We start from the raw sequence: 23,660 nt of genomic DNA, 5'->3' as shown, positions 1-23,660 counted from the left end.
ATCAAAATCCGCGGGTTTGAGAGCAAGAACATGAGAGAGAGAGAGAGAGCAATGGTGATTTTTTTCTGGAGGTAGGTGATGATGTGGTGTGAAGAGATAAGTGAGGGGAGCCACGTGGGGACCACAACCCACTAGGGTGTGCCTGGGGGTCCTGGCGTGCCCAGGTGGGTTGTGCCGACCTGGTGCACCTCGCTCTGATATTATTTGCACCATAAATTCTTAAATATTTAGAAAAGATTGTATTGAATTTTCAGGGCATTCTGACAACTTTTATTTTTTGGGGGTCAATTTTTTATTGCACGGGAAATTCAGAAAATAGACAAAACATGGCATTTTATTTTATTTAACTAATAAAAACAGAAAACAAAAGATAGGGACAGAAGGTAGTGCTTACTAAATTCATCAACTTCATACCTCTCAAAAATGATCCATCAATAAGGTTGATCAAGTCTTATTAACAACCAATTTCGATTAGCATGAAACCGAAGAACTTCCGTAAATCACTAAATTACCTCAACGGGGATATGAATGCCCCCAACAATAAGTATTTCATATTTCTTTCTGCCAGTAGGTAGAGGTATTTGAAAACTTCCAATAGTGATTGTCAGAGATTTTTCAATAACATTAATACCATTCACTTGAAATTGTTTTTTCGGAAAGTGCACCGTATGCTCATTACCATTGATATGAAAAGTGACCTTGCTTTTATTGCAATCAATAACAGCCCTGCAGTATTCAAGAATGGTCTACCAAGGATAATCGACATGTTGTCGTCCTCGGGCATCTCAAATATAACAAAGTCAGTCAAAATAGTAACATTAGCAACAACAATGGGCACATCCTCACAAATACCAATAGGTATGGCAGTAGATTTGTCAGCCATTTGCAATGATATTTCAATAGGTGTGAGTTTATTCAAATCAATTCTTTTATATAAAGAGAAAGGCATAACACTAACACTAGCTCCTAAATCACATAAAGCAGTTTTCACATAATTCTTTTTGATAGAGAAAGGTATAATTGGTATCCCCGGATCTCCAAGTTTTTTTGGTATACTTCATTCTTAAAAGTATAATTAGCAAGCATGGTGGAGATTTTAGCTTCCGGTATTTTTCTCTTATTGGTGATGATGTCTTTCATATACTTTGCATAAGAAGGCATTTTCAAGATATTAGTCAAGCGAGTACGCAAAAAGACTGGCCTCAGCATTTCAGCAAAGCATTCAAATTCTTCATCATATTTCTTTTTAGTTGACTTAGGTGGAAAGGGCATAGGTTTTTGAACCCATGGTTCTCTTTCCTTACCTTGTTTTCTAGCAAAAAAGTCTCTTTTATCATACCTTTTTATTTTTAGGTTGTGGGTTATCAAGATCAACTGCAGGTTCTATCTCAACATCATTATCTGGTTCTTCATTATTTGCTTGACTATCTTCGTGAACCTCATCATTAACTTTTTCATTATCAGAAGGTGAGTGTTCACTACCAGGTTGAGTTTCAACATCAGAAATAGAGACTTCATTATCAAGAGGTTTTTCTACTTCAGGTTCACTAGAGGCATGCAAGTCCTATCATTTTTCTTCTTCTTTTTCTTCTTAGAAGGACTAGGTGCAGTGGTGTTGTTCCTTTGTGAATCCTGTTCAATTATTTTTGGGTGTCCCTCGGGATAAAGTGGTTCCTGAGTCATTTTACCTCCTCTAGTTGCAACTCTAACAGCAAAGTCATGTATATCATTATTCATTTCATCTAGCAACTCTCTTTGAGATTTAGCAACTTGTTCTAACTGGGTTTGTACCATAGAAGCATGCTTTCCAACACCTCTAATATCATTTGAGATTCTAAATAACAGGTCACTCAAGCAAGCAATCATATCAGAATTGTATTCAATTGTTTCATAACATTTGCATTGAAGTGATCTTGTTTTCTAATATAGTTTTCAAACTCATAAAGGCATTGGCTAGGGTGCATATTGTGAGGATTGTCATTATCATTGAACTTCATTAGAGAATTTACTTCTACCACCTTAGGTGGTGGTGGTGTATCAATCCCATGTATTTCTTCAGTAGGAGGTAATTTTTTAACATCCTCAGCTTTAATACATTTTTCCTTCATAGATTTCTTTGCCTCTTGCATATCTTCAGGACTGAGATATAATATACCTCTCTTCTTCAGAGTGGGTTTAGGCGGTGGTTCGGGAAGAGTCCAATCATCATAATTTTTCAATATGTTATTCAATAATTCTTCAGCTTTCCCAACAGTTCGTTCCCTGAAAACACAACTAGCACAACTATCTAGGAAATCCCTAGAAGCATCAGTTAGTCCATTATAGAAGATATCAAGTATTTCATTTTTCTTAAGAGGATGATCAGGCAAAGCATTAAGTAACTAGCAAAGCCTCCCCCAAGCTTGTGGGAGACTCTCTTCTTTAATTTGTACAAAGTCAAATATTTCCTGTAAAGCAGCTTGTTTCTTATGAGCAGGGAAATATTTTTCAGAGAAGTAATAAATCATATCTTGGGGACTATACACACAGCCAGGAGCAAGAGTATTGTACCAAGCTTTAGCATCACCCTTTAATGAGAACAGAAATAATTTGAGAATAGAGTAATAATGAGTCTTCTCATCATGAGTAAAAAGGGTGGCTATGTCATTCAACTTAGTAAGATGTGCCACAACACTTTCAGTTTCATAACCATGGATAGGATCAGATTCAACCAAAGTAATCAACTCTGGGTCGACAAAGAATTAATAATCCTTATCATCAATCAAGATAGGTGAAGTAGCAAACTTAGGATCATATTGCATTCTAGCATTCAGAGATTTTTCTTTATACTTGCATAATAGTTTCTCTAGATCATCTCTATCCTTACAAGTAAGAATGTCTCTAGTTGTCTCTTCATTCATAACATAACCTTCCGGTACCTTAGGCAATTCATATGTAGGAGGGCTACTTCTTGATAACCCACAAGTATAGGGGATCGCAACAGTTTTCGAGGGTAGAGTATTCAACCCAAATTTATAGATTTGACACAAGTGGAGCTAAAGAATATTTGCAAGTATTAGCGGCTGAGTTGTCAATTCAACCACACCTGGAGATTAATTATCTGCAGCAACATAATTAGTAGCAAAGTAATATGATAGTTTTGATAGTAGTGACAACAGCAATAGTAACAGTAATAGTAATAGCAGTATTTTATAGCGAGTGAAACAGTAACGATAGCAGTACTAACTTAGCAAGAACAATATAATATAAATTCGTAGGCATTGGATCGGTGACTTGTTGGATGATATTCATCATGAGACAGTTATAACCTAGGGCGATATGGCACTAGCTCCAGTTCATAAATATAATGTAGGCATGTATTTCGTAAATAGTCAGACGTGCTTATGGAAAGAACTTGCATGACATCTTTTGTCCTACCCCCCGTGGCAGCGGGGTCCAATTGGAAACTAAGGGATATTAAGGCATCCTTTTAATAGAGAACTAGAAAGCATTAACACACAGTGAATGCATGAACTCCTCAAACTACGGTCATCACTGGGAGTAGTCCTGACTATTGTCACTCCGTGTTTTTTTATGGAAAGACAGTACAAGAGGCTCCTACTGTGTGTATATATTTATATATGTAAAGAGTTACATGGGTTACATATTGTTACAAGGTGGTGTCCCTCCATCACCCCTCATAGAGGGAGGGGTGTTGTAGTGAATCACTGCACCAATGGATACTGCAAAAAGAACAGGAAAACGTGTCTAGGCTAGGGAGTTACAAAAGGAGGTCACAGTGGTCCTATGGACCTCTTTCACTCTGTATTGAAGGAGGTTAAGATCTTCTTTGAATCGTGCGAGCCAAGATGCAATGCTAGGGAAAACCCCTTTGAAGTGTTTGTTATTTCGTTCCTTCCACAAACTCCAGGCTGACGTGAGGAAAATCACCATGAATATGGGCCCCTGTCCAGCCGCATTGGTTTGGTTGATGAGCTCAAGTCTGGAGTTGAAAGCAGGCCAGGTAATACCAAGTTTCTCCCAATAAGAGCGGCTGAACGGGCAAGTGAAGATCATGTGGTCAACTGTCTCTTCAACGTTATGCCCATAGAGGAGGCAATCAAAGACCTCACCAATGTTGTAGTGGAGACGTGTGAGCATGTTTCGTGTGTTCAGCCGGTCATGAAGTAGTAGCCATCCGAAAACTTTAATTTTCATGGTGCTCTTGGATCACCATAGAAGCTTGAAAGTTGGGTGGGATTGGACGTGCCTGAAACAGAATTTTTAGTAATTGTATTCCAAAGAAGGTGTACCTAGGGGACATCTTTCTTGTTGTAAAATTTGTGCAAGAACTTCATGAGCGGCGCTTCATTCTGAATTTTCAGATTAATGACTCCTAGGCCTCCATGCTTTTTAGGCTTGCACACCTGGTCCCAAGCAGCTAAAGAGTTGCCTTTTTCTCCTTGCTTGGTCTTTTTGGTCCAAAGGCATCTGCGTTGGATCTTATCCAGTATCTCAAGAATTTGAGGGTTTATTTTGAGTGTACACATAGCATAGATGAGCAGGGAGGTGACGGTTGCGTTAAGACAGGAAAGCTTCCCTCCGTATGACATCATGGAGATCGTGGCAGTGAGTCGGCGTTCAGCACTGCAGACAAGTGGCATGAGGTCTTGCACAGTAGGTTTCGAAGTGCCCATGGGGAGGCCAAGGTACGTAAATGGCATGGAGACGATCGAGCATCCAAATATGTGAGCTAGCTCAGTAGTTGAGGTGTCATCAAGATTGATAGGGATAAGAGTGGACTTGTTGAAGTTGATCTTGAGGCCGACGGACAGTGCATAGTCAGAAAGAATTTTTTGATAGTTTCAGCCTGACAAGGGCAGGCAGGGAGGGCCAGGATTGTGTCATCAGCGTATTGGATGATCGGATAGTCGGTTTGGCCTGGACAAGGGAAGGGCGGTTCAATCATCCCCAGACGAAAAGCATTGTTGATCGCGGCCTGAAGGAGGTCAGCTGCTAGGACAAAGAGTAGAGGGGAGAGAGGATCGCCTTGCCTCACTCCACTTTTGCAATGAAATTGACGACCAGGCACACCATTAAGCAGAACTGAAGATCGCCCAGAAGAGAAAATGCAACTTATCCAGTTGAGCCATTTGTCATTGAATCCCATGTGACGCGTGATGTTGATCATGGGGGCATGGCCAATAGTGTCAAAGGCTTTGGCAAAGTCTAATTTGAGCAAAATGATTTTCTTTTTGGAGGCATGACACTGATGGATATATTGGAAGGCCCATGCCAGGCAATCTTGAATGGTCCTGCCTTTGAGAAAACCATATTGGTTACGGTGAACCAGTTTCAAGATGATTTTTTGCAGATGATTTTCCAGAAGTTTGGTGATCAATTTGAGGCAACAGTTGAGTAGAGTTATCGGTCTGTAATCATTAACTGACTCTGGCGATCTAACCTTCGGGATAAGAGTGATAAGGCCATCATTGATGCTCGTTAGATCAAGATCTCCTGCGTGGAATTGGGAGCACAAGGCATAGAAACCAGATTCGATCAAAGGCGAGCAAGCTTTGAGGAATGCACCACTAAAACCGTCCGGGCCAGGGGCACGATCAGGGGGCACCTCCTTTACCACTTCATCAATCTCTTCACGTGTGAAGAGATCTGTTAGGTGGTCGAGATTGTTGGAGCGTTGGATTAGTGTTGGCAATCAAATTTCATCTCGGCGGGAGATATTGTGCCCAGGCAATTTTTGTAAGTTTGAAAGAAAAGAGCCTCTTTGCTTGTGTGATCCTCTACTTGGTGACCCTCATTATCCAGAAAGCAGGCAATGTTGTTGTTACAGTATCGTTCTGCGGCAACCGCCTGAAAAAACTTCGTGTTTTCATCACCAAACTTAATCCAGCGGATAGTGCAACGTTTTTTCCAGTAAAGTTTCTGATATTGCAATAGTCTCAAGAGATGTTTCTTGAGGATGTTTCTGAAGTTATTTTCAGGAATGGTAAGAGGTCTTTTGTTTTCCAATTCATCAAGGTTCTCCAAGGATTGATTACAATTGTCGATGGCGATCGTCAGATGAGAAATGTTCTTGCTCCAGGTCTTGAGAGCGTGTCTGAGCGCTTTGAATTTACTGCAAAGCACAGTGGCCGCATTGGTCGAGTGCACAGGTTTGTTTTGTTCCAAGAGTTACACACAACATTCATGAAGCCAGGGTGTAGAAGCCAATATGATTCAAATCTGAAGATTTTACTACGTGGTATGTTGGTTTTAATGGAGACAACGCAGGGTATGTGGTCAGAGACAGGCTTACCAAGCGGCTTGACTAGAGATTTTGGGTACACATTGGTCTAGTGCAGGGATGTGAAAAACCAATCCAACTTCTCGAGTAATGGATCAAGTTGCATATTACTCCATGTGTAGGCCTGTCCCTTAACTGGAAGCTCAATAAGGTTTTGTGCACGGATAATATCATTGAAAGTGAACATGTTATGAGCACCACCGCCAGGTTTGTTACGATTATCAGGTGCACGGATATAATTGAAATCACCTAGTAAAAGACAGTCTTGAGTGTTCGGTATATCCAGTTCATAAAGCCAATTTGTATATGTGACATGATCATCTCCGGTACATGGCCCATAGATGTTAGCTAACGTCCAAGTTTGCTGAGATTGCGTGCTGGTGAAACTGACGACTAGCGCAAAATTTTCAAACAGTAAAATTGAATCCGTAAACATCGAGCTCTTCCAAATCGTAACAATACCTCTAGAGGCACCCCGAGAGGGAAAAAAAGCAAAATTATCAAATTGGTGGGGACAGCACGATTTGATGAAAGCAATATCAAACGAGGTTTTTTTGGTTTCTTGTAAACAGACAATCGCGCAACCACTAGAGAGGATAGCATTATGCAGTGCTAACTGCTTAGGTTCAGAGTTAAGACCTCGAATATTCCACGAGAGGAGATTCCAAGAGCGCAAAAGAGGCATAAAGGCTACACGCAATTAAGCAGAGCTGGGAGTACCAGGGCCTCCAGCATCTACAACCCCTGGAGCGGAAGAGGTGGCAGCAGCTGCTGCATCTGCGTCATCAACTAGCTCGGCAGGAGACAGCACAACCAAGAGTGCTTCTTCAGTTAACTCCTCAGCTGGAACAGCACACCTATTGATGCCGATGTCTTGCAGTGCAGAAATGGGAGTTGGAGGAGGGATCTCACCGGGAGCCTGTTCAGCATTGATGGACGAAGAGGAACCCACAGCAGGTGTAATCCTTGGCTTGACCTTGGAGATGGCATTGCAGTTATCAGTGGGCATGTTAACTCTGAAGCCATTGTACTTAGTTGACCTGGTGCTGCGATGTACTTCTGCAGTGGAGATGGGTGCCACGGCCTTCGAGCGATGGCCGCACGTCAGTAGCGGCCCGGACGGCACTTCGACCAAGCTGGTAGTGACAAGGCCTAGTCCATCATGTGGAAGGTTGGAGGTGGGTGCAGTAGGAGGAGGTGTAGCAGGAGGAACAAAATCCATAGCATGCAGCGTCATAGTTGTACTTGAATTCAGATGGTTGACAGACAGAGAGGGCGAGGCCATAACGTCAGAGTCATCGGGCTGTAAATCGCCAGTGGTGGTTGTCACCATGGAAGAAGCGGATGGCTGAACTATCTGGGCATCTTCGGACTGCAGCTCCTGAATGACAACTAATGAGGATGGTTGTTGCTCAAAGTGAATGCCTGTGTGATCAGCAGAAATCAGTACAGAAATTTCAACACTTGGCCTTCTCATACCAAAAGCATCACGCCAGGGCCCAATAGTGGTAATCATTGGCCTCAGAGCATCGAAGATGAACGTGTTGAGCCGCTGCCTGGGGATTGGGTCAGCAATCAGCAGTGACAAAAGTTCAGTGCCTTGAGTAGAAAGGCCAAACTAAATGCCTTGGTTGTGTAGAGCAACAGTGACAGAGAAAGAATCATGCAGCATTGGGGGATCTGCGGTCTGCAGAGGGTGGTGTGGCATAATAATCAAAGTAGAATTTTCAGAACTGCTGTCATCATCAGAAGAGGTAAAGGAATCATTCCAGGCTTGAGTAGTGCTATCAGTAATGTTGTTTTCAGGTACTATACCATCTTGGAACGACATACCTTGAGCAGCCAGCCATACCTAGTAGTTAACCAGATGTGGTGGGAGCGCGGGCACAGGAGGAGCTGGAGGCTGTAACCATGCACCCCAACCCGCATTGTTGGGCGCACCATCATTGTTGTCGTTGTTGGCCATATCTGCATTAGGACCAGCTGGAGGGTCAGCATTCTGAACAAGCCAGTTATGAACCTGTTGTTGGTAGAGTTGTTCTGCAGTTAGCTCAGGCCCAAACTGGGGATGCGGGTTTCCATTAGGTGGTAGAGGTTCTTCACCAGCAGGCAACACTTCAGGCAGCAATCCATTCCAATCGTTGATATGAAGAATGGTGACTTGCACGGTCCAGCAGTCTCTGGCTCCACCAAGTTGCCAGACGAAGAAGCTTTTTGGGATCAGACGCAGCCGGATAATGCGAACTTTGAGTAAAATGAAGCGCCTGTCCTGCCTAGGATTGTACCAAGACACAAGAGATCCATATCCACCGAGAGCTTTGGTAATATAGTAATCCGTCTGGTAGTCATACGGAAAATCAAAGAACATTAACCAGACCTTAGGACCAAAGGAAGTGGTGCGCCGATTCAAAGCTTCATTGTGGGGAACAAATGTAATGAGAAGATCCTCATCCTCAAGCTCAATGGGGGTGTTCACAGCCGTCTCGCGGATAAATGAATCCACAAATCCAAAAAAACCCAATGCCAAATGGATGATCACTGACTTTTGTAGTAAAAAGCTGAGATTCATGGAGCAGACCTACGAATGCATTGAGGATTGAGGCACGGCGATGAAGAGGGACGTACGCGCTAGTCTCGGCGATGACCAAGAAGTCGTGGTTGAGTGGTGGTATTGGGCCGACCACCATGCCACTGCGAACCACCATGCTCTTGATGCGCATTTGCAGCACAACCAGCTCGTCCGACGATGCCCAGTCTAGGCCCTTCTCTTGCCAGGAGGTAAGCCGCATTGAGGCCCGGGATTTTAATTCGGGAGCCGCGCCCAGGTGGTGTCACGGGGCTCTGTGACATAGAACCACTGCTTCTGCCACCGCTTGACGGTCTCCACAAAGGTACCTTTGGGCCATGGGACGTTGGACATCTTGCTCACCATGGTGCCTCCACGCTCTGCGTGTTGGCCGCCCACCACCTTCGGCTTCACATTGAAAGTCTTCAGCCACAGGCCGAAGTGAGGTGGGATGCGGAGGAATGCCTCACACACGACAATGAATGCCAAGATGTTGAGGAAAGAATTTGGGGCCAGATCATGGAAATCTAGCATGTAGTAAAACATGAGTCCGCGGACGAATGGGTGGAGAGGAAATCCCAGCCCACGGACGAATTGGGGATGAATACAACCCTCTCATGAGGCTCTTGGGTGGAGATGATCTACCCCTTGGCCGGAAGCCGGTGGGCGATTTCCGGGGCCAGGTACCCCGCCTACCGGAGCTTCGTAATGTCCTTCTCCGTGACGGAGGAGGCCATCCACTTGCCTTGCGCTCCGGATCCGGACATGGCTGGAGTGCTTCTTTGAGGCGGAAAGGATGGAGGCTTGGGCGCTGGAGCTCGAGAATGGATGGCCAGAGAGAAGGAATGCGTGGGTGAAAGGGGTGAATCCTTATCTCTTTATAAAGGTAGTGAATATCAAGCGCCTCCCCACTCGCCTTAAAACTCGCCTATTTCCCAAGGGTCATGCAGACGGCGTGGTTGGATTACCCACGCCCGTATTGATGATAATCCCGCAATAAGGGGACACGGTCTCTGCTTCGACAAGACGTGCCAATGAAAACCGCGTCTCGAAACATGAAGCAGGAGGCTAAAAAAGGTTCGAAATAATGACCGGGCGGAGACGTGGCGTCTCACTACGAAAATGTCAGTGATGGGACTTGTTAAATATTATACTCTTTATGGAGCCTGTTTTGCAGAGCCGGACACGTTCTCTGTGTTCGAGGACTACTTTGAAATATTCAGAGGAGGAACCCGCCTTGCAATATCGAAGACAATCTGCGTGTCAGACACCTCGTCATTGAAGCCTGGTTCAGGGGCTACTGAGGGAGTCCTGGATTAAGGGGTCCTCAGGCGTCCAGCCTGTGTGACATGGGCCGAACTGTTGGGCCATGAAGATACAAGATAGAAGACTTCCTCCCGTGTCTGGATGGTACTCTCCTTTGCGTGGAAGGCAAGCTAGGCGTTCGGATGTATTATTTCCTTTTTCTGTAACCGACTTTGTATAACCCTAGGCCCCTCCGGTGTCTATATAAACCGGAGGGTTTAGTCCATAGAGAACAATCACAATCATACAGGCTAGACTTTTAGGGTTTAGCCACAACGATCTTGTGGTAGATCAACTCTTGTAATCCTCATACTCATCAAGATCAATCAAGCAGGACGTAGGGTATTACCTCCATCAAAAGGGTTGAACTTGGGTAAAACATCATGTCCCCTGTCTCCTGTTACCATCGACCTTAGATGCACAATTCAGGAAACCCTACCCGAGATCCGCCGGTTTTGACACTGACATTGGTGCTTTCATTGAGAGTTCCACTGAGTAGCCGCCAGAAGGTTCGATGGCTCCATCAATCATCTCCAATGATGCTTCCCCGGGGGAGGTTTTTCTCCCCGGCCAGGTCTTCGTATTCGGCAGCTTCACACTGTGGTCCAACTCGCTTGGCCATCTAGAGTAGATCGACAGCTACGCCCCAGGTCACCAGATTCATTTTGGAGACCTGGATTATGTCACTAATATCCGAGGAGACTTGATCTTCCAAGGATTCACGACTCCAACCTCCGCCCTGGCCTTAGATCCAGCGAGCCACCAGGCGCTCTTCGCCGCGCAGAACGCCACCCCTACAACGGCTATGGCGTCGCGCCCACCTACGGCGCCGCCGCCACGCCGGCCTATGGCGCCGCCCCTGCGCTGGCCTATGGAGGGTTTTACCCTCCTCAGGTGCCGTCGCCATGGGACCCGGCCCTTCTCGCTGCTCTGCACTCCGCTCCGTCACCAAGTTCCTACGGTGGCGGTAGTGACTGGTACATGGACTCGGGCGCCAGCGCTCACATGATTGCTCATCTCGGTAACCTCACATCCGTCACTCCTGTTCATACTCCCACTCGCATCACCGTTCGTAACGATTCCTCTCTACCCATTGCACATGTCGGTCATATGTTGTTTCCTTCTACTTCTACTCCAGTTAACATGTCTAATGTTCTTGTGTCTCCTGACTTAGTTACCAATCCTATCATTGTTGAATTTAACGATATCTGCTTTTCTGTGAAGGACGCCCATACACGGATGGTACTCCACCGATGTGACAGCCCGGACGAGCTTTACCCAGCGCATCCCTCCGGCGCCACCACCACCCGTCCCGCCGCCCTCGTCTCTAGTGTCGATCTTTGGCACGCCCGCCTCGGTCATCCCAACTCCACAGTTATGCGTCAGATTCTTCAGAGTTTTTCTTTCTCATGTAATAAGGTCGACGACCACATTTGTGAGGCCTGCCATCTTGGCAAGAACGTTCATCTCCCCTTTAGCGAGTCTACCAACATTTCCACTTTCATGTTCCAGTTATTGCATAGTGATGTTTGGACGTCCCCGGTTACGAGCAATACGGGTTATTTATAGTATTTGCTGATATTGGATGATTTTTCTCATTATGTGTGGACATTTCCTCTCCGTCGCAAGTCCGACGCTCTCGCCACACTCACCGCATTTTATTCATATGTCACCACTTAGTTCGGTCGTCCTATTCTTGCCTTGCAAACTAACAACGACAAAGAGTTTGACAACGTCGTTGTCCGCAATCTCCTTGCGTCCCACGACACTATCTTTCGACTCACTTGCCCCTACACGTCACAGCAGAATGGTCGCGTTGAGCGCGTCATTCGCACTCTTAATGACGGTGTCCGCATGTTGCTCTTCCATTCTTGCGTGCCTCCTCGGTTCTGGACGGATGCGCTCGCGACCGCCAGCCTCATCATTAACATTTTCCTGTGTCGTTCACGCTGGAACTACGCTCCTCACTAGCTCCTCTTTGGTGTGGCTCCATCTTATGATGGTCTTCGCATTTTCGGGTGTCTCTGTTATCCAAGCACCGCGTCCACTGCTCCTCACAAACTCGCTCCCCGGTCGCTTCCTTGCATCTTCCTTGGTTATCCTCCCAACACCAAAGGTTACCGGTGCTATGATCCAGTGTCCCACCGCGTTTTCACTTCGTGACATGTGTACTTTGATGAGCTGGTGTTCCCGTTTCAGCAGGTACCGTCACCCTCAGTGTCTCCCGCGGCGCGGTTCGCGCCTGCCTCCACCTCTGGCGAACCACCTAGCCACGCACCGGGCTCGGCCTTGCTCGCGCTCCACGCGCCGGCCGCAGCCCCCTCGGTGGTCCTCCCGGTGGTCCTGTCGTCGTGGCCCCCTCGGCGGCCTCCCTGGCCACCCCCGTCGTTGCGGCCCCCTTGGCTGCCCCCGTCGCCGCGGCCCCCTCGGTTGCCCCTGGCGCCGCCGGTGTGATCACTCGGGCTCGCACTAGGACATTTCGTCCTAGCACGCGCTACACATCCCATGAGTACGCGTGTGCTGCATCTACCTCGGCACCATGCCCGCTCCCCACCTCCGCTCACGTAGCCCTTCGGGATCTGAACTGGCTAGCTGCAATGCATGAGGAGTTTGACGCCTTGCAGCGCAACCGTACGTGGCAGCTTGTCCCACGACCTCCCCATGCCAATGTCATCACTGGCAAGTGGGTCTTCCGCCACAAGGCTCGCCCCGACGGCTCTCTCGAGCGCTACAACACGCGTTGGGTGGTGCGCGGCTTCCGCCAGCGTGCCGGAGTGGACTTCACCAACACCTTCACCCCAATTGTCAAACCGGGCACGATTCGCGCAGTCCTCCAGCTTGTTGTTTCTCGCGCCTGGCCAGTTCACCAGCTCGATGTGTCCAATGCTTTCTTGCATGGCCATCTCGATGAGCAGGTCTTCTGTCAGCAGCCTATTGGTTTCATCGACACCGACTATCCGGATCACGTGTGCTTGCTCTCCCGTTCTCTCTACGGGTTGAAGCAGGCGCCTCGGGCCTGGTACCAGTGGATCACGGCCTTCTTTCAACAACAGGGGTTCCGGTCCACACGGTCCGATGCCTCATGTTTGCTTATCACCAAGGCATCGCCACCGCGTACCTCCTCCTCTACGTCGATGATATCATCCTGACTGCATCCTCGCCAGCGCTCCTTCAGTAGATCACAGCTCGCCTCGGCACCGAGTTCGCCCTCAAGGACTTGGGGGCTCTCCACTACTTCCTTGGCATCGAGGTTGTGTGTCGGGCTACTGGCTTCTTTCTGCACCAGCAAAAGTATGCCTCCGAGCTTCTAGAGAGAGCGGGCATGTAACTGCATCTACGCATGTCGACACGAAGGCTAAGGTGTCCGCCGTCGAGGGTTCTCCGGCGTCCGACGCTCCCTTCTACCGCTCCATCATCGGTGCTCTTCAGTACCTCACGCTGACGCGCCCGGACATTCAGTATGCTGTCCAGTAGGTGTGCCTTCATATGCATGCTCCTCGTGATACTCATTGGGCTCTCGTGAAACGTATTCTTCGGTACATACGTGGCACCACAGCTATGGGTCTCACCCTGACGGCATCACCCGATACTAGCCTTGTCGCCTACTCCGACGCCGACTGGGCTGGGTGTCCGACACTCGACGCTCCACTTCCGGCTACTACGTTTACCTCGGGCCCTCTCTGATTTCGTGGTCGTCTAAACGACAACCCACGGTCTCACGATCGAGCGCCGAGGCTGAGTACAGGGCAGTGGCCAACGCCGTCGCAGAGTGCTCTTGGCTACGACAGCTACTTCAGGAGTTGCTATGTGAGGTCATCAAGGCTACGCTTGTCTACTGCGACAACGTCTCCGCAGTGTACCTCGCTGCCAACCCCGTCCATCATCGACAGACGAAGCATATTGAGCTCTACATTCACTTCGTCAGGGAGCACATCGCACTTGGTCGTCTTCGAGTTCTACATGTGCCCACCGATCAGCAGTTCGCCGATGTCATGACGAAGGGACTACCCGCCTCGATGTTCGAGGGCTTTCGGTCCAGTCTCTGCGTCACCGGCGACGCTTCAACTACGGGAGGTGTTGAACGTGTGTACATGTACGTAGGTCTGAGTTTTGTATGCCACACCTGTAGTGTCTCTCTCCCTCTGTATTTACTTGTATCTTGGGAGACAAGACACCAGTCGCACCCCTTATACCTATATATATGTGCCTAATGCACAATCAATCAATTATCGATGCACCAAATCATTCTCTACAGTTCTCTTATGTGTCGTAGTACTTATTTACCAGCTGCCGCAGCACGCGGCAGGTGCCTTTCACAGCAGAACTCTGCCTGCGGCTTTACGCTTTCCAGGACAACCAACTACTATATAACGGAAGTAACGGTTACGAGCTAAAGGCTGAAAAGAGCTGGTGCCACAAGTTTGGTTCGCCGCTCGCCAGCCGATGTTACGTAGCTTGGTTGGGAAGTCTGTGCGGGCCACTGCTGAATCTGTACTAACCAATAGCTTGCGTACTTTCTACAACGCGGACGGTGCCAAGCTATCCCTTTCAAACTTCTTTGACCCATAATAATTACTTAATTTGAATGTAACTTAGTCAGTACTCCACCTGTTCTTAAACATAAATATTTTGTAAAATTCATACATTTTATGTTTGGCCTAGTTTATAGAAAACCATATTAACATATTATACTCCCTCCGTTTTTTAATATACAACGTTTTGGTAGTTCAAACAGCATATACTTAGGAACGGGGGAGTACAATACCAAACAAATAAGCATGAAAATATATGTTCTATGATGAACGTAATTATACCGATCTGGCATCATAGTTACGAACATTTCTCTATAAACATGATAAAACATAGAGGAGTTTTTTTTTCAAAAATTAATACACCTTATATTATGGTACTAAACTACTCCCTCCATTTCATAATATACGAGGTTATCGTAACCAATATAACAACATCTTATATAGTACAACCTTTGTATCTAAATATAAGACGTTTTTAGACTAAACTAGCCTACAAAAATGTTTTATATTTTTATATGGAGAGAGTAGGACGGAGGGTGTAGTAATAAATTTAGGACCAGGTACCGAACATTTGGTACAAGCATATGGCAACTCGGAATGTTTTCGATGACAAGCTCAGTGACACAAGGATGACAACTTTATTTGCCAAGCATGGCAACTTTCATGGTTCAGTTTAGTTTTGACACAAACTTGCCGTGTGTTACTGAAAATTGCCATCCTTACGTTACTGGAATCGTGATTGAAAAATGTCAGGGCTAGAGTAGCACGCATTTGACATGTGACATTTATCATTTAGGTAAATCTATAATTGTTTTATATAGGGTGCGGCGTGAACTTAATATGTCATTTGCTGGTCGACAAAACAGAATCATTGTGAATATTGATTGAGAAATGAATGGTTAAGCGTCAACATCTTTCTCTACACCATCACAAAAAGAAGGAAATCATCTTTATCAACTATACATTATCCACTGCTACCTAATTAGCGACTATATGTATGTTGAATTTCTCACAAATGCATCTAGATATCGGTATAGAGTCGTACATATTTGTATTTGTGTGGTACTATCAATCTCTCATTTACCCCAATTATCTTGCACTTCATCCGTCCTATAATATAAGAATTTTTTTCTAGTTGTTTTAGCTTCAAAACATTATTATATTATGGGACCGAGAGAGCATCACATTTTTTTTTCTTAACGCAATTGAGACACTCGTGCATCTACATGTACAAATAACGTTGGCTTTGTATTCCCGCAACAAAAGAAATGGTTATAGTACACAATAGTGCAATGATGCTAGCGTAGCACGCGCAGTGTGGCTGCAGCGGCTGCTCAATTATCTAGTGCATTAGTGCATGTCTCGTGTAAGGGCATCTTCAGCCGCGTCTTCAGAAAGGCCTTCTCAGGCGTTTTTTTTTTTTTGCACCGGCGCCGAAAAAACGGCTCAGTCGCGTCCCAGGAGTCCGATTTTCGCCGGCCTGGGCCGAAAACAGCGCCGGCGGACCCAGGCCGAACCCGACGCGCTGGGGGGCGCCGGGGCGAGCTGTTTTGGCGCGAAAAAGCCGCGGGCCAGCCGCGTCAGGGACACGGCGGCTCGTCTTCCCCCCAACTGCCTCGGTTCCCGCGGGGAACAATGGCAATACTGCCGCCGGTCAACCTTGCCATTGATTCCTCACGGGCGGCGCGTCTCGGGACGGCGCACCGACGCCTCCCCTCCCTCGCGCGCGTACACACGGCGCGGAGCGGCTATAAAAGCCGGCGGTTCTCGCCGGTGCCCACACCAGACTCGCCCCTCGCCGCCGCCCAGCCTCTCTCTCTCCGTCTCCGTCTTCCTCTCCCGAGCGCCACCGGCAGCCCCTCTCTCTCCCTCTCTACCACCGCCGAGCCCGTCGCCATGGCAGAGCGCTTCCCCGGAGACGAGGCGGCGGCGAACGGCTTCGGCTGGCGTTCGCTCCGCGAACAGGAGTCCTGGCTCCTATTCCAGGCGAACATCCCGGCGTCGCCGGACATGCGCGCCGGGCCGACGGGGTGGCGGCTCAGCGACGGGGGAGTGCACGTTCCCCCGTTACCCGACACCATGGCGAAGCCCACGTACTTCGCCGAGGAGGTCGAGGTCGCGCGCGCCTCCCTGACCGACGACGAGCGCTCCCTCCCCTAGTACGCCGCCGGCAATCAGGCGGCTTGGGCAGCGTACTTTCAGCACCGCCAGCAGCAGCACCTAGCCTCCACCAACGACGCGCCGGTGGTCGGCGGTGTGAAGAACAGCATGGGGCGCCACCTGTGGTGGGGCATCCTGGGCCGCACGCTAGAGGGCGTGCGGACGCACCTCGACGACGGCAACAACCCGCCGTTGACCTATCCTGCGACGGGGGCCGCCCCGTCGCAACACCGACGCGCATGGGCGCCAAGGAGGTTCGCCTCCTCCTCGTCTTCCTCCTCTCGCTCATCTTCCCACTCCTCCGGTTCTCCGGTGCTTCTCGGCGTCAAGGCCGAGCCCGCGGCGGAGACGCCAATCGGTCGGCGCACTCGCAGCGTCGGCGTCGTCATCAACGAGGGCGGCCGGCGCGCCCCCTCCTCGTCGGCTCCTCCGCGCTTCGTCAAGCTGAAGATGGAGCCAGGGCTGGCGCCGGTGAAGACGGAGCCGGGGCTGGCGCCGGTGGAGGCGGACGACGACGACGCGGCCCTAGAATGGGCGCGCCAGGACTCCATTGAGATGGAGAAGGCGCGCCGGGAGAAGGAGAAGGAGCGCCAGCACGCCGCCCTGCGCCGCTTCGAGGAGCGCCGACGCGGCCGCGTTGAAGACGGGGTCGTCGTCTTATGCGACAGCGACGACGACGACGACGCGCCGCCGCCAGTCCGCCATGGTGACGCCGGGCAGGGGTCTAGCAGGGGCGCCCGCGTCAAGGAGGAGAAGGCCGATGACGACGATGGCGGCGACGGCGACGACGACTTCAGCCCTTTTCTTTTTTAGATTAGGTTAAAATGTAATGAAAATGCGTGAATTTCACCGAAATTTGCCATGTTTGGCCGAAATTTAACTAGTTTTTATCATAACTTCGCCGAACGGTCCTTTTTTTTAATACGCGCCTGGAGCCGGCCCTGGGGACCGACGGCTGGGGACCGACTCGCCCCTAGGGCCATTTTTTGCGCCGGCTCACCCCCAGGCGGCGCTTTTAGACGCCCCCTGAAGGGCCAACGGCTGGAGATGCCCTAAGCAGTTTGGTGATGGAGCCCCATCGGGTTGGATCCGTGTTGCATTCACCTACATGCACGCTTTATTCATCCAGACACAAACATGATAGGTATGCGTGCGCAAGTACAACGATCCGTCGGCACTGAGCGTGCAATCAACGGCCCACTGACGTTTAATTCCGATGTTTCCATCAATGCTCGACCACAACCTGACGTACTATCTCTATCCTAGTTCATTGGTCCTTTCAGTATTTTGTGTCAAATTTTGACCATGAATTTAATTAATGAAATGCTAATGCATGTCACAAAAAATAGTATCATTGAAAACTATGTTTACATACAAATCTAACGATATATTTTTTTTATGACATGCATCAACATTTTGTCTGTTAAATCTATGGTCAAATTTTAACACAAAATACGAAAAGGAACAATAAACCAAGACGGAGGTAGTAGAGTCCATACAACGACCTGAACTGAAGGCCGCATACCGGTACGTGTGGTGCACGTCTGCCTTGTATCCTCTAGAAGGAGCAGCAGAAGTGCAAATAGAGTTTTCAGATATGAAATGCAAATAGATCTACGACGGGACATGCATATCCATTTTGTGTAACATACTCTAAGGCCGAGGGGTGTTGGAGACATCTGCATTTTCCATGGATTGAGCTAGAGAGCTCTATAATCGCACCATTCATATCTTCTCCTAACATCCGGACGGATGATCCGTTCATTGTCCGGATATAAGAGAGATGAAAAAAGCAATCCAACCGGACTCTTACTTTGTTCCCATATGATTGGGTTATCCGCAAATCCCCATATCAACATCATATATGGGAGGATATGGCGATGACAGGCATGTCAGGGCAGTTCTTCATGTAGAATGCGCCCCACACTGGACCATCTTTTTTTTTTAAATTCGTCATCATCAATCACATGCATTTGACTGGATAATTTGAAAACAAAGTATTAAGTAGAAACATGGTTGCATACATTTACAAATAGAGACTTAAAATGAATGAGCCCGAGCACTGACCAGATGCGCCCACAAATGTTTTTATAGTTGAAATTAGACAATCCTAGTTGTAGATGCTTTTAGATGCAGTTTATTTGAGTGCGCGGTTGAAAAGCCCTCGCAGCATTCTTACCTTCATTACAAATTAAATTAAGAGCCGAACATGTATAGATAGAGAGAATCACCACGAGACAAAAATATATATCACATTAGGGATTCGCATGCCATCCCTTTTCAAGAGGTTGAACGAGCAAACAGACAAATACTAATTAAATAAGTACACTCTCTGTAACTTAATATAAAACATTTTTTGATACTACACTAGTGTCAAAAACAACTTACACTAAGGCTCTGTTCGGAAGCTCTCTAGCTTCAGCAAATCCACAACTCCAGCTTCATGCGCCAGCTTCCAGCTTCTCGCGAGGAGCTGCGCGCGTTCAGAGGGTGTAGCCGGCTTCTCCAACGCTGCATGGGCTGCTCTGTATTACTTTTTTTTAGCTTTGCATGGGCTAGCACTTCTGGCTGGTTCGTACAACAGCTCGGGAGAAAATGAATCGAATCGGTACCAACTTAGCGGTGGCAATCCCTACGTAATTTGGACGAACTCCATGGTTTGGGCTTCGCGGAGCTGAACTTCCCTCGCTCCACCGATTTGCGCTAAGGTGAGTCCCCGTTTCGTGGAGCTGGCTCCATGGAGCCGAGGCGTTCGGCCCAGCTCCTCACACGGATCCGGCGGAGCGTGGAGCTGGAGAGCTTCCGAACGGCTCATAAGTTAAAGAGGGAGTAGCATTGTGTTTCCTTTTCTCAGACTTGATATTGCAGCAGATTGCAAATTATGGCATTGGATTCCATGTGTTGTGGCCTTTGATTCCATGTGTTATAGCCTCCGTTTTTTACTAGCTTGGTCACAAACATGTGCACAACTGGTACTTGCATTAATAAAATCAAGATAGGTTCAGGAGTGACTGAATTTTTAGGGTATTTGCTTAAACTAATGTCTTGGACAGGTTCTCAATGTTGTGAGAGATTTGTTGTTATCATGTTATAACTTGTACAATTCTATTTCTCAAGTCCAATTCCATATCTAATGAATTTTCATGTTCACATGAACACAATCCACATGAAAACATGATGATCTCTCTGGACACATGGTGCTAACATGTCTCTTTACCATCCTTATAGTTATGATGTCAATAAACCAATTTTCATATGGAATATACGCATGCCATGTTGGAGTTGTTCTGGTAAAGGAAATTCTTTGAAGCACAATTGGAGCCGTTCAAGGCACTAAATGCATACTCTTCTTTTATGCAGCTTATGTTACTAACTAGACTAATGCTTTTTTGAACTTAAATAGAGGGATGTTGACACTAATAGTCCTTGCTTTATTATTTCCATGTGTATTGGAATGGTTTAAATTTCTTTCACCGGAACTGTATTGTAATAAGCTCAAATTATATTGCTTAACTGCATGTTATTAACATCATCTATGTGTGTGTCACTCCAAGAAGTCGACGTTGGTGAAACGTAAGTCACGGCCGGGCATAAAGTCGATGAGAGCATAGAACGTTGTGGGCATCACGACACCATTTAACTGCCAAACACATTAATGATGTGTTTGGTTGCATGCATCTATTTTTTCCACTTTGCATACTTATCCCAGTTGAGCCAATTGAGCAAATGCAAGATGAAAACATCATATATATATATATATATATATATATATATATATATATATATATATATATATATATATATCGTTTGGTTGCCTGCATACCCCAGCCTGGCTGCGAAGAAACACAAGTCATGTTGTTCGGTAGCGGGCTTGTTTAGGCAGAAACGTGAGTTAGACTGTTTGGTTAGATGCAACACATGTTGTATGATAATCTCCTTTCAGAGTGGTGAGCTTACCGACACTTTAGCAAGCACAACATAGATAGCACAAGTTCAACATGGTGCCACATAATTAAACATATTCTTAAATGGCCACGAGTCTGGCGATCCTAGTCAGAGAGCCAGATGGGCATAGTACACGCTCGTCAGGCCTCCTCATGCCCAACCGGCAGTCGCGGTGGCGCCGGGGGACGACCACAAAGCAGTGGAGCTGGTGGTCAGGGAGCCGGCACCAAGCGACCGTGAAAGCCCATCGTTCTGGACGAAGACGGTGAGGAGAAATGATGGTAAATGTGGTCGAGCTGGAGGTGGACGACAACAAGGCTATGGCCCCCGCCGCTCCAAGTACCTCCTGGGTCGCCACGACTAGGATGTACGGGGCTTGTAAGGTTGATTTACCCCATCCCCTAACCCCCTTGCACTCAAAATCCCCATATGAACCCTAAAATCCATCAGTACTGCCTAAATACATAATGTGGTGGGAAATCCCCTTTCAAACCCCCACGTTCAACCCGATCCCTAATGCTTGAATCAAATGCGGAAATCCAATCGAAAGTGTGAATCAAATCTGGAAATCGAAAGAGGGGGAAAAGGGCTTACCTCCATTGCCGAACTCATGTCGATGCGGTGGTGAAGCTAGTGCTCGCCTTGCAGTTAGTCGCTCCATTGTTCGCTGTCACCGGTGTGAGAGTGGGAAGACAGACAAGAGGTGGTGGAGAGGTGATGGTAATTATGTTGGCGCTTCGGGAAACAGCGCGACGTCTTGAAACTGCCCCCTTGCTTGCAGCCTCCGCCGCCCCACATGCCTCGAGTTGCGTCGCTTGGGCGTGGCTGTGAAAAAACGGCCAATTTAGCCATTCCCCTTGAGCCGGACCTAGAGGTGCTTTAATGTTTGTGCAAGACAACATTTTCATGCGACCCTGGCAACCAAACAATTCATTTTATATTGCGCGGGTCTGGTTGGGCTTTATGCAGCCTACCAAACACATCCTAAGTAGTTGCCATAGAATCTTGCATAACTTGCATGCAGCTGAAGCGGTTATTGCCGCATTACCCATTGGATAGACCACTTACATCCTAACTCCGAGGGCCCGTTTGCACCAATGGAATACAAAACAGTGGAATTGAAGAAATCACGGGAAATGGATAGTTTTGGAGTAGCCAAAAGAGAAATTAAAACTAAAGAATTAGGCGTCCGAAGATCATACGGAAGAGTAGCTAGAAGCAGTGCTAGCAGCATTTTTCTTGATTTAAGGGATGTGCGGGAGCTCTCGGGCATAGTCTTCATCGTCTTCACAGGCAGAGTTGATTTGACCTGTCGAACTCCATGAAGCCGATTTCATGGAGTGGCCGACCCCCATAGTGCGAAAATGAGAAGCTACGCAAACCTCCCTCCAGGAAATCGAACGAGGCAGAGTTGGGCATTCTTATAAAAAAATGACACCGCTAAGTGACCTCGAGACAGCGCCCAACACATTCTCACTCCCAGCATTATTCCCCTACCCAAGCGCTACCAAACTCCACCGTCCACTTGTCAGAGCGACCTGGTCTTCAAATGCAAGTTGCGGCCTTCCCGACATCATTACCCTCCATGACTCTTGCACTGTCATGGGTGCCTAGACTCCGCTCCTCGTACACTACAGGTTGCACACTCCTCCCCTCTAGCTTTGTCAGCCATCCAACTCCTCCGAGGAGCCTGAGCCTGCAAGCTTCTTACTCCTCCTTCGTGACACACTATTAAGCCCCATCACGTCGTCTGCTCAAAACCCAACACAACAAATGGAGGTGGAACGCGAAGTTGCGGCCGTTGGATGAGGCAACATGGAGCAATCACTGGGTTTCACAACTTTCCTAAGCCCATACTCTTCACCTCCAAACAAGCCTAATAATAGTTCATAGATTGAAAGCTAGGGTTGGAGATTAACAATGGTGATGATGGTGTTGGTGATGATGATCATGATCCTCATGATAAACGAAGTGCTGGTGTTGTCGATGGTTTCGAATTCTCCCATTGAGAGGGTAAGGATACCGAAGAAACAACACTCGGGGATTAGAACAGTGATCTGCCTTTGTTCCGCCTCGCAAATGGTGCCCTGAAAATTCTGTAATATCGTGGAGAAAGTTTTAGGGTAAAATAGGGCCATGGAGCACTAGAGGCGTCCAGGAGGCCACTTGTGGGCCCCATGCAGCCACACCTGCTTGAGTCCCACAGGGGTCTCCCCAAGTGGGCACAAGTGCCCCTCGCTCTCTTCCTGCGTAGAAATAACATTTATCTTTTTCCTCTATCTTTTGGTCTTCATAAAATATTTATCTTCAGGGTCCTTATTTTGCCCCTTTTCTGGAGATTTTCTGTAATCCCCTCTGGTAAATCATGCAGGTTGAGAGGAAAAATCCAATAGAATTAATCTATAATGTGTCAAAGATTGATAATAAGGAGCAATTTATAATGATAAAAATAGTGATGCAAAATGGATGTATCACACCTCAGAGAAAATTATTTTCATAGATTTACTGAACTCTAAGAAGTCTCTTATGCCCTCTTCCTTGTTCTGATGTAGAGTTTTAATTTCTAATTGCAAGGATTACATTTCCAACTCAGCAACAGTAGTGGAATTGGTAGCCTCCACCATATGGCTAGTATGGGTTTATGCAAAGCAGAGAACTTTGCAACCAAATTAATGAGACTGGCAAATTGTGAAATTAAAGAAAAATATCAACAATAAATTTTACCAAAACAAGGCTGCAACTCAGGCTTGAAAATGTGCTTCTTCATGAACCACTACCCGAGCCGCTTCTTGCACACAAACTTTCTACCACTGCCAACACCTCCTATGGAACCCATCGCCGTCATAGAGTAGAATGGGAAAAGGGATTC

Source organism: Triticum urartu, chromosome 5 (genome assembly GCF_003073215.2).
Source record: "Triticum urartu cultivar G1812 chromosome 5, Tu2.1, whole genome shotgun sequence".
Lineage (NCBI taxonomy): Eukaryota > Viridiplantae > Streptophyta > Magnoliopsida > Poales > Poaceae > Triticum > Triticum urartu.
The sequence above is the reverse complement of the archived record's forward strand: the minus strand, read 5'-3'. Positions refer to the sequence as shown.